General features: G+C 42.1%; 1 protein-coding gene across 4 annotated transcripts in view; it reads right to left on the bottom strand.

Annotated features, from left to right (window-relative positions):
* PRDM2 (PR/SET domain 2) overlaps nucleotides 1–10,422 on the bottom strand; it is a 117,888-nt gene extending 107,466 nt beyond the window's left edge. For 3 of the 4 annotated variants that reach the window (XM_057544706.1, XM_057544697.1, XM_057544700.1), the window contains exon 1: nucleotides 10,294–10,422. The gene's annotated coding sequence lies outside the window, so the exon portion shown is untranslated. The remainder of the gene's footprint in view (nucleotides 1–10,293) is intronic. The other variant, XM_057544715.1, reaches the window with a different exon arrangement.
* Nucleotides 10,423–12,521: the final 2,099 nt, after the last annotated feature.

Genomic DNA, 12,521 nt, shown 5'->3' with positions numbered 1-12,521 from the left:
TAAACACTGTCATTGGAATAACTTCCTTAAGATTCCTCCAGGATTGCAAAACCCCTGTGGAAGTGCGTGGCAATTCTACGTACCTTTCATATTCAGTGTTGACTTCAATAGCATTGATTTATGTACCCCCTTATCTTACTCAGATATCTCAAGGTATAAGTTTTATCAAATGTGAGAACTTGAAGTATCAATCCTATCAGTGTAGAAGCAGAGAGAAATCTTTCCACACCTATCACCAAAACTTAATAATTCTATCAAACTTTAAAAAATGGTTAATAATTAAGTGCCTTCAGTTTTCCAATGGTAAATAACGAAAATCTTAAAATCCCTAGGACTTCTCTGACCCTGGATTCTGTCTTAGTTTCTTTTTTGGATTTCTATGCCTGACCAAATCTTCTTTAGTATGTCTACATTTCCCTTCTATTCTACCTGTTGACGTTTTTCAGATAAAGTATATTAGACAGACATACAAATTTAGAGCATGTGAATTTCTATCACCAACTATACTTTACTAACAGCATACACTCTTACAAAACTAAGAGCTTGATCTTGATTTTACAGATCCAAGGTTTTAATAATATACACGTACTTAACTTTTCAAGATACTGCTTTCAATTTCTAGGGCAAATCTTCATTACAAATATTTAGCTTAATAATATCATAAAGATGATTTGATTATACATGATCAGTATGAATACAGCAACAATAAAATAATTAGGGTCTTTATTCAAATGCCAGTCCCTTAGAAAGTCAAGACAACCTCAGCAACTGTTAAGCTGCTGTCATCTGACATGGAGGCCAGAGACCAGAAAATCTAGAAATATGCAGGAAACCCCACAGAAATATGCAGTCCCAGGGTCAGACCGGCTCTGCAGCCCCAGCCATACCCCTATCACCCATCCTCTGAGATAAGGCAGATTAAAAAAAAGATAGACACAAACTAACATTAATGCAATACGTCTAACACGTCAACCTGTCGTATCTGTCCTTTGCAGACTTGTGAAGCCTACAAAACTATATGAAATGCCTTTAAAGAAAAAGCAATAGCAGATTCTTTAAGATTAGTTTAAGTCTGGGAGGAAAGGGAAAGAATTAGGAAAATAATTATTTGATTCGCATATTCACTTATAAGTTACTGATAATTACTTTACAATTATTCTTTTGAATCAGTTTAGATCTTTTGGGCTATTTGGAAGATAATCAAATTTGCAACATTCACTTAGAGGTCACTAATATTATAATTATTCTCTTAGATTACAAAAAAATCCCACATTGTAACATCAAGACTCAGAAGAAACTAACTTTTAAGATTCAGGAAGCAACACATAGCTTACGGACAAAGAGTAAAACAGAAATAAGAGAACTAGCATGACTGTATCAAAATTTTTAAAATCATAAATACACTGAAAAATGAACTAGATGCCAAAAAAAAGTTTTAAAAATATCACTTTGTAAAAGGAGTCTTGGAAAGTTTATGACCTACAGAAGAAAAATTATTCTAAAACTAATCACTACATAAAGTAGATCTCTCATGGTAAATGAATATCATTGTAGTAAACACAGAGATGATTAAGCTTTTTGCGGAGTAGATTTACAGTGCTTAACACTGGTAGATTTACAGTGTTTAATGCTGATCTCAGCTTTCTCAACCAAAAGATTCTTGCAATCCAGAAACTTCTAGAAAAATAATCAAAATATCTAAATTACGCCAACTTCTCAAACGCAGTTTTTATTAACAAACACAGCTGATGTACTCACTATAAAAAACTACCATTCATAATTCCTACCAGAAGAATGGAATCACCAAGTTACAATCTATAAACTCTAGCTATCAACATGAAAACTTTTAGCATCGATTCGTTGGATTAAGCAAAAGCACATAATTCATAAATATTGAATCTGCCTAGGAATTTGCTAAATGAAAAAATCATTCATTTTCCTTTTCTGAAATAATATATAAATTTCACAAGAATAATCATCCAGAACATCCAGTTTCACACTGAAAAATATACCCCCAACTTTCCTTTTAAAAAGCAGACTATATCACCAAATTAAATAAGCTAAAGTGGAAAAAATCAAAACTGGTATGTTTATCATTTTCAGCATAAGGAGTCTGTGTGTTTGTGTGTGTGTGTGTGTGTGTGTGTGTGTGTGTAAAGAGACTGAGAATACGGCAAAGATTTGGTCATTCTTTGGTAAATCAGAGAATATGAACTCTTACTGCTTTAAACGGCTCGTGTTTCTTACCCTCTAGAATGATTTCCACCCAAGGCAAAAGGCAATGGTATAACAAAGCATATCACACAGAGGAATTTCCCCACCTAAAGTGTATATTAAGAGATACAGAGACAACAGGATGCTCACAAATAAACCAGTGATTTCTCCCATTTCAATAAACTGGTTTCCTCAATGAGGCCCAGAATACCACAGACAAACATCCCAGAGCCTGATTCCCCAAATTCATAGAGCAGTGTCCTGACACCAACCTAAATAAGGAAGCAGAGTTTAGAGAATTTACTCCAGGTAAGAGAATTCGATATTGACAACACAGTTTCCACAGAACTGAGGGGAAAACCAGAAGGTTCGCTGTTTTGAATGGCTTCAGAGCCACAGAGCTCCAGTGAGACGAGGTTGATTAGAGTTTTTGTTTGAAACATCTAAGTTAAACAACACCACAGCAGAATGTTAAATAAGAGACCAGCAGATAAACTAGGAGAGTACTGTAAATCCAAATTTAGATTATGGCACTTTAGGGTTTTTTTCTTCCCCTAGAATATCTCTCCTTCACCTGAAAAAAAAAAAAATTAAAAGGAAATTTTTCAAAAAAACACTGCTCCAAGCATCCACTAATAAAGAGCTAGCTTAGCAATAAATGTATAGTAATTGCTGATTATTTATCATTTACCTGGTGATCTTATGGATGGCTACTATTATACGCTCTCCCTATTCTTCTGACTAAATGTATACATCTATGTCATTATATTACGCTGAACGTTTAATTTATTACATCAAAAATTTCAGGTTTTGTTTAGGGTTTCTACAGTAATTCTACAAATGCTTTCCATTTTTCCATCTTTCCAGCCAGTCCCTGCTGTCTGATGAGAACTGCACAGATTCAAGATCATTATCACAACTCCCATCTCTCCCCAGAAAAGGACAGCTGAACCAACTGTTGACTGTATAATCTACAAAACAGCATTAAACTCAAAGAAGTTCCTATGAAATGATACTTTTCTAACATTTTCCCTATGTTAGATGTGTAAAAACTTTAAATTATTATAAAAGGAAAATTAAGTCGATTCTTTCCTAACACTCAAATGCCAAGCTTCCAAATCAAACACAAATTTTCTAAAAGCAAGATGCCCCATGATAGTTCACTTCACAATTCCCAAAATAAAATGAGTTCTCAACTGACCCCTTTGAGTTATTTTTCTTCTACTGGAGTTGCCAAAGCAGATGTTACTTATGTGATTAAACATTTAAAATTGAGAGATTTTCAAGAACCCCCAAAATACTTCTGAATCTCCTTTAAAAGGGAAGAAGGCTTCAGTAACGTGAGGCTCTTGTCCCGGCTCTCAAGTATGCACTTTCTCACTTTCTGAGCATTAATACAGTCACCTTACAAGTGGCTGCTCGGAGCTCTTTTGGTTTTTCCTACACGATAAAATACATAGGAAAACTCACCCTCCACAAACTACACATAAATGACAAGGAGGCTTCCGAAATTCGTAAGTGAATAACATAGAGCAAAATCACAAGTTACACCAGATAAAGTGACAACTTAAACTATATTTCACTAAGATGCCGGGCTCACAATCACCACAAGATTCTAGGGGTCTTCTCCCAAGAGTTTATTATTATTTTGGTAGGGAGTGACTCTACTACTTTAAATAAAACTGAGGTTTGGAGCCTATCCTCTAAATATGTAACTATTCCTGTTCTCAAGAGCATTTTAAAATAACAGCAACACCTACTGTTTGCAGAGCAATGTCTGTGTACTGCTCTACAGTTTAAGAAGCTCTGCACACACATGAATTTTTATTGTTTAAAGGGAAGGATGCTTCCTCAGAATAAATTATTCGTGGTTCTCGTTTCAAGGTAAAGAGGAATGCCCGCCCCCCATGTACGATACAGAGGATGAGAGACAAGCCCTCGGTGCCCCCCGCTATAGTAAACCAGCCAGTGCCACTCAAGTGAGGGCGTGTGCAGAGCAGTGATAGGCTACATGGGATAGTTCCAGGGGCGTTTAAGTGCCAGGTTAAAAGTAAACTTGGCCTGTGGGTAACGTTCCCCAGGTAGTGAGGGAGGAGTTATTATCCACCAGCCTCCCACCTGACCCACTCCACAGACCCTGAGGGTCTTCAGAGAAAGACAGAAGAGGGATTACTTAAAAGCAGAGCCGGTGAACGTATGCAGGCAGGCGGCCAGGGAAAGAGCCTGCTTTCAGAACTGCCCATCAGCAAGGCAGCTTCGGCCACCTGGGGTGGGCAACGTGCCCCAGAGGAGTTTCTGACTGAGAAGGGCCACAAACAAAGTAATGCCTAACAGTTTAGGAAGGTTAAATTGATAGGAAAGAGTGAGGAGGCAGGAGACAAAAGGGCAGCCAGAAAGACTGGGGCCAGGCAAGCCAGTTAAGAATCTGGATGATGAGCGATAAAGGTTTGAAACACAGATGATAGCTGAAAAGAAACAAAAAATATGACTAGCCCTGCAGAGGAAGAATGAACAGAATGTGTTTTCTAACTGAACAGGAGTTAAAAAGAGATGGTGAAGATGAGTTCAAAATCTGGAATGTGACTGACAAGAAGAATGTGTATATTTTAAAGACAGGGCAGCCAGCAGTAGGGATGGTATTTAAGTGGAAGGTGGTGAGCTCCGTTTTAGAGACTCTGAGGAGAGGCCAGACATTCAGGGGAAGCTGCATCCATCAAACAGGGAAAATAAGTCCCACCACAGACTGCCTTCAAGGTGGGGGACAGAGATTGAGAAGTCTTCAGCCACAAGGGGGTGCCTAGGGACAGAGGAAATCGCCAAGAGAAAAAATATCCAGAGAGAAGAGAAGATGAAGGACTGGGCTTGGTGCAAGGCGTGGGAAAAACTAGGAAAAAGAGTCGCCCCTCCACCACGTTCAGCAGGGGGAGGGTGGGATAGGCCAAAAACCTTTAGGACTCAGAGGTAACTTGGAAATGTTTCTCTTGAAAATAACTGTGCCATGTTATCCCTCAATACCTATTACATTAAACAGGTATCTAAGAAAAACACTATTAATGTTTCTGAAGAACCTAAAGTATCTCAAATTGCTCACATATTCACCTATTCTTCTTAAAACATCCCAGGAAAGGACAGAAGTAATCACTGTCCACACTTTTCAAACAGGAAGAAGAGAGAGAGGATGACTGTCCTACCCCTACCACTGCCAGAAACAACGAAGTCCCTGCGCTTGATCCGTGAGATGGTTTACCCTGTATATCGAGGTAGCGCTCAAATAAATTACCAGGGAATTGCACTGATACAATATTTATCTCCCACAACAAGTGACCTGACCTGCTCAATAACCTCTAACAGAGGTAACAGAGCTTCACAATGAAGAATCTAAATTCATCCCAAGAGTCCTTCTTTTTAAAATTCCTACTTTTAGATGTACTTCAAAATTAGGCCTTTCAGAATTACGGCAAAGTCCCTAAAATAAGACTCACGGAATGGGAAACATTTAGAATCTCGTTTTTATACTGATACTCCAATTTATGCCTAATTTACACTGCCTTAATAAGGTCTTATGAAATGTGCAGAATTCATACTGGTATATAAGGGTCTGGTGATTCTCACAATTCTTTTCAAACATTGATGGCATCATTTAAATTATTTGAAAATGCCACAGAATTTTCCCACCAGAGTTTAATGAAGTCTTAGTGGAACTACTCATACGCACATGTAAAATCTGTAAGTTTCGCCAATTTCCAGACAGGCTGTCCACCGTAATCAAACTAACAGTTGCACTTAGCTTTCCACATTTCAGGCAAACTGTGCCAAGAAGTAATTTAGCTCTTCCAAAGCAAAGCCTATCATATGATTTATTGCAAGAGCTACAAAATACGTTTTTCACCAAAATGACTGGCAAATATATAAGTATTCAGTGAAACCTCCTTTATTGCATGTTCCAAAGGACTAATAAATGAAAACAGAGTAGATGACGTGAACCAAGACCCTAAGAATAAATATTATATAGTACTGAGAAAAATATTATAAGTATAATTTACTCCAAATGAACCAGATTTATTACATACAATAACTCTAATACATGCTTCAGGGAAGCCAGGGTGGGGAATGAAAGGCATTCTCTTTAAGAAAGAATATTTAAATGACACATGCATTCATCCCAGTGCATGAATGTGATTCTGTACATTCAGTAATTCAGAAAACCACCCCATTACCAAATGTGGTCCAAGAGTACATCTCTTTCTTTCTGCTTTATTTATCTGTTAAGTTCTAAATTACTCATTATTATTATTATTACTATTACTACTGATTAAAGATTACTTATGCCATGATAAAATTTCAGTCTATACTATCTGTTCTTTTAAATAATTCAAACAAAGATTTGACAACTTATACTTTTTTTCCCCAGGGAAGTTGCATGTTTGCCATAAAGATCAATAACCTATCTCTAAATTATAAAGTAATAAAGTTAGTAAGCACTTCAAAAGTAAACTTTATTTCTTCAGGACAAATTTATCACTTTCAGTGCATAACCCTGAACTGGTGGTTTAAAAAAAAAAAAGATTCTAGAAAAACTAGACTTCTATCATCAGTTTTTAAGGGGTTGCTTCACTAAGTCTCATTTTCTAGGAGAAAAGACCCTTGTTTCCGTGTTATTCAGTATAACAGACCACAAGCTTAAATTATTCACCAGGTATCAACTCTATGCAAATTTATTTAAAATTCCTAATAATTTAACCTGCATACTGGGAACACTGATCCTATGTCATGAAAACTCCTCCGTAGTTTCCAGGTTACCTCACGTTGCTTTACCTCTTGCCACGAAAGGGACGCCAAAGCAAAATTTCTGAAAGTGACCGTTCAACAAAGTCATAAAACCAAACTCAGGAAAGAACTTCCACAGTAGGTTCATTCCCCGGCTTCAGTGGGGACTTGAGGTTAACCATGCATTGAACAGTATATTCTTCCAGTTCTGTGACTACAGAGATTCCATAAACCGCTTCAATGATTTAACCACCCAGTCTGATGGACCTTCCTTTAATGCAGTGGCTGCGAACTGGGGCGATTTTGCCCCCCCAAGGGACGGACATCTGGTAATGCCTAGAGACTCTGTCGACTGTCACACCTGGCGGAGGTGCCACTGGCATCTGGGGGGGTAGAGGTTAGGGGTGCTGCCAAACAGCCTACAAGGTACAGGTCAGCCCACACAAATTACCCAACCCCAAAGCCAACCATGTTGAGGCCAAGAAACCCCGCTTTAGTGGAACCTAAGTACTGCCTTCAGATGATTTCATCGGCTCTAACTATAAGCAACTAACTTCAAAAGTAAAGAGCCGGCACAGGACCCCAGACCTCTCACCGAGTGGTGGGAGGAGCACAGCGTAACTGAGGCGCTCCAGGCAAAGGGCACAGCCCCGGACACACGTCAGCAGCATCAGCAGCAGTCTCTGTCGGGCAACATCCCCATCATTTGGAAACTCCCTGGATCTACACACTGCCACGCAAGCTTGACAATTTTCCCCTGCTGTCCACCTACTCCCTTTTCAGTCCCCACTGTGGAGTTTTCTAGTGCAGCCCACAGGCTTTTCTTCTTCTGCATGGGGATTAAAAATAGCATGAAAAGCAAGTCAGAAGACATGAAAATAGTAAATAACCTAGGTGCTTTCCATCCCGGAAAGTCTATGATTTCACAGGACTCAAAAGGTTTGTAAATCAGATCTGGAACTTGAAAAGAGATGGGCAGCTTAAAGAAACAGTCCCATGAATAAATAAACATCTAACGTAAAATAATCATCAAAAGAATATTCGTGCAGATGTAACTGCACAGACCCGGCTGAAGGAGGAGAATAAAAGGGAGCTGAAATGGAGTGCTATTTCTTAAAACTGCATTGGCAGGAAGAATGCGTGTTTAGAGGCTAAAAAACAGAATTTACATTCTCACGTATCTTAAAAGATGACAGAACTTTAAAATTCACAATAGAAAAACATTTTAAACAAATCTTAACGAAAAGAAAATCTCAGGCTATAGAAACCTTACTGATCAATACGGAATTGATAAATAAATTATGGCCAGTGCATATATGACATGGCAATTAAAAATCATATTGAAGAAGATTCAGTGGCTTGGATATATGCTCACAATATCATAAGGGAAGACAAACAGTATATATGATATCAATACTGTAGAAAACGTAAATATATAGAAGTGAATAAATATATACAAGGAAAGAAATACACTCATGCACACCAAGAGAGACAGGGACGGGGAGGACGTCTCCCAAAATGTTCACAGTGGTTATCTGAGGAGCGGGAAGGGAATGGCTGATTTCTATTCCTTCTTTGTGTTTTTCTCCATTCTCAAATTGTCCTACAGTGAGAATCTTTTGTTACATTTTGTACTTCCAAAACGAATATCAATACATTATTACAAATTTATACCGAATTGTTTCAGGAACTGGCCACAAAAAGAGAAAAAACCAATGTGAATGTGCCAACTTTTCAATGAAAGAAACCACCTTCAGAATCAACAAAAGCAAACCTCTATTGAGCATTATGATTACGTGCCTGGCACTTTTCTAACCACTTCAAATGTATTAACTTATTTAAACCAAACCAAAAAAGATGTGTAAAAAGAGCCCTGGAATACCAGAAGCTGTGAACAAACGTTAGTCCCACTATGAATTTCAATCTCAGTTTCCATCGCTTGAAATGAGGGAGTTGGACGATCTTTAAAGGTCCTCTCAAGGCTACACTGAGATTCTACATGTAAAAGAATGTGGGCAAACGAGTGTAAGTTAGCTTCTGGAGAATGAAGGGGAAGCTGCATGCCATCTCAAAAGCAAGACCCTACTAAAAAGGAACATACGATATGTCTCTCAGTTCCCCCTCCTTAATATTTGTACAGCACATTTCATAACATGTTAAAAAAAAAAAAAAACCAACGTTTAAAGGCCTACATTTCCCCAATACTTGCACACAACTGATCAAACGGAGACGAAGTCTGGCATCTTAAGAGAATCACTGAAAGGTTCCGTTTGTTAAACACGGTGGTTGCTTTTCTGGAGTAAACAAAAACTTTAAGAAACATTTTAATCGCCTTCTGGGTAGGACCATTTTAGTGTCTTGATTAGAGGGATTTAAAGACTTAACTGGGATTCACCAAAGGGCGTTCCACCTCTGAAATAAAACCAAAACCCCAACGCAACGATGAACGGAAGATGAGGGGCCAGCATGCGTGTCCTCTCTGGGGAAATTACAGCTGCGTAGTTGAGGGAACGTGGGCTTCCCAGGTCGATGTGCGGTTATTCCCGGTTCAGCGGTTCACGTGTGGGTCGGGAGCAACCACGGAGGTGTGGGAAAGACGCTGACCTGTTTGGTCTACTTCGTGTCTCACTTGCCACCATCAAAAAACAGGTTCGTGGGTATCTTTGGTAACAAAATGAGTAAGAGAGAACTGCACGTCTGTTAAAAATAAAAACACCGGTGGGTCTACGATGGGATTACCGAGGGAGAACACCCCAGGCTTAAACCACACTTTGTGGATTGAGGAAACACAAAGACGCGAGACACAAAACAAATTCAGAACGCAAGTGTGAGAGACACGTTCGGCTGCAACACAAAAAAGAGAAGCAAGACGACTTGAAATTGGAACGGCCCTGGGACCCGCGGGAGCCCGGGGTCCCGCTGGAGTCGCAGCCGCCCGCCCGGCGCCGCCGCCCCGCAGCCCACACGCGTCCTCCCCGCGGGGCGCGCGGCAAACCAACAGCGACAAAGCGGACCCCACTACTTCCCGGCGCCGGGGCCCAAGGCCGGGCCGGGGTGCTCGTCGCGGGACGGACTGACCCCGGACCGCCACCGGGCTGCCGGCGGGACGCGCCTCGTTCCGGGGCCCCCGCGGGCGCGGGACACCGGAACCTCGGAACCTCGGAAGGGGCGCGCCCGCCGGCCCGCCCGGCCCTGCGCGCCGGGGTCCCCGGCGTGTCGCCCCTGCCGCCTCGCTCCTCGCGGGCAGGAACGGGAGTCCCGGCGCCGAGCCCGCCGCCGTCCCGGAAGCCACCCGCCCCGGCCGCCTCTTACCTGCGCCCGCCGCGCCCCGCGCCTCACAGCGCCGAGAGCCGCCGCCCAAGCCGCCGCCGCCCCTCCGCCGGCCCAGGAGCCCGCGGCCGTGCCGCCGCCATCTTGGCTCCGGTCGGAAGTGACGTCGGTTGGCGCCGGCCGCACGGCCTCGGGGACCCGCTCTACCCGCGCCGTAGCCTAGGGCCGCGACCCCGGCTGAGCAGACCCCGACGCGCCGCTGCCGGAGGGCCCAGACCCGGGCCGCACACACCCCGAGGGCCCGTACCCGGGCCGCCGTGGTTCAGAGGCGTGTTCGCCCCGGGGCCCCGACCTCTGTTCTCGCGGGCTCGACGACCTGGGCCGCACGCGCCGCGACGCGCGCCATCCTCACGGGGACCCCGCGGACCCCAGCGGTCAGCGCCGGGGCTCGCCACCACCAGTCTGTCCGCGCCAAAGGCTTGGGATTCTGCGCGATCGAAAGTTACTGCAAGAACCCACAGCCTTTAATAAAAGGCGGAGGGCGAAGGGAAATGGGTTCATCGCGACGTCCCTGTCAAATGAGTAAACACAGACCCCATTTTTCGCTCTTCCCTAAAGGACCAGTCTAGCCTCCCCCCAAAAAGATCCAGCTCCCAGAGGGTGGATGCAGCTGGGTTTATTTGCTCATTCATTACAAACAAGTGTTTCTTGCCTGCCCGCAATGTGTCTAGCACTGTGCTACGTGCTGGGGCTACAGCACAAAACATGACATTGGCCTTGTCCTTGCGGAACTTATGATTTACAAGCGAGGAAGCCATTAGACAGCCTGGGTGACAACGAATGACTGCTCTCATGGAGATGAACGGGGTTGAGTTGGAGATGACTGTCTCGACATCCAAGGAGCGACATGGTGAGTCAAGACGTATTATCATCTTATTGTGGAGGGATGATGCCAACGACCTAGTCAGGTATAGTGAACAAATGAAGATAATCTCATCAGATAAATTTTTATCAAGGTCTTAAAAAGTGACAGGGTCAGCGCAGAGCCTAAGAAAAAAATAAAATCAGACCTCAAGCTTTTACTTATTTCTTCCACTGATATTCAAGGGAAAGAGACCCTAAATTTAAGAGATACTTACATGCATGTCACTAAGTGTGTACTCTGCTGTGATCAGAGCAGACATCAGACTTTTCCATCCCTTACCTAAATCAGTGCCTCCCAACGTGATCCATGCATCGAAATTACTTGGAGTATCTGAAAAAAAAAAAAAGAAAGTGAGGGAGACTCGACCGTTCCATCCACAATCAAAACACCAATGTACAAATCAAAAACCTTTTTAAAAAAGCTGTATGCCACGTGGCATTCAATAGAATGCAAAGGAAAATAAAGGAACATTAAGCTAGAAGTGACACAGTGAACCAGAACATGTACTACATAGCATCATGCCAAGAGATGGTTGACAGAGTAGTCAGTGGTTGTCCTCCCTGTCATTAATCTAAAATGACTGGGTGTTTTAGTTTTCCGTAGCTCTTGCAGCAAATTACCACAAACTGGGTGGCTTAAAACACCAGAAATATTGGGTCGGCCAAAAGGATCGTTCGGGTTTTTCCATAGCATCTTACGTAAAAACCCGAATGAACTTTTTGGCCAACTCAATATATTCTCTCACAGTTCTAGAGGCCAAAAGTCCGAAATCAGTGTCACTGGGCCAAAAATCAAGGCATCAGCAGGACCACACTCCCTCTGGAGGCTCTAAGGGAGAATCTTTACTTGCCTCGTCCAGCTGCTAGTTGTTGCTGCCAGCGTTCCTAGGCTTGTGGCTGCATCAGTCTTCAAGGCCAGCATCTTTAACTCTCTGCTCCATCTTCACATCACCTTCTCCTCTGTGTGTGGTTGGATTTCCCTCTACCCTCCTCTTCTAGGGAAACATGTAATTGCATCTGGGATGCAATTACCACCCAGGTAATCCAAGATCATCCCCTCATCTCAAGATCCTTCACTTAATCACATCTGCAAAAACCTCTTTCCATAGGGGACTAGGACGTGAACATATCTTTAGGGGCCATTATTTAGCCTGCTGCACTGAGTATATCTTCAGCACTCCTAAATTCCCCCCTTCATCAGCCATCGTTTATTTTTCATCTGCATATGTTTCTTGAACATTTTATATTTTTCAACTTGTGCCACTGCTCAGGATAAATAATTATATATATTTTGTCAACTTAATCCAAAAAAGATACAAATGATTGATAATACAATGTGATTTCAT

The sequence above is a fragment of the Balaenoptera acutorostrata genome, chromosome 1 (genome assembly GCF_949987535.1).
Source record: "Balaenoptera acutorostrata chromosome 1, mBalAcu1.1, whole genome shotgun sequence".
Lineage (NCBI taxonomy): Eukaryota > Metazoa > Chordata > Mammalia > Artiodactyla > Balaenopteridae > Balaenoptera > Balaenoptera acutorostrata.
Note: the sequence above shows the minus strand (reverse complement) of the source record. Positions and strands in the feature narration are given on the sequence as shown.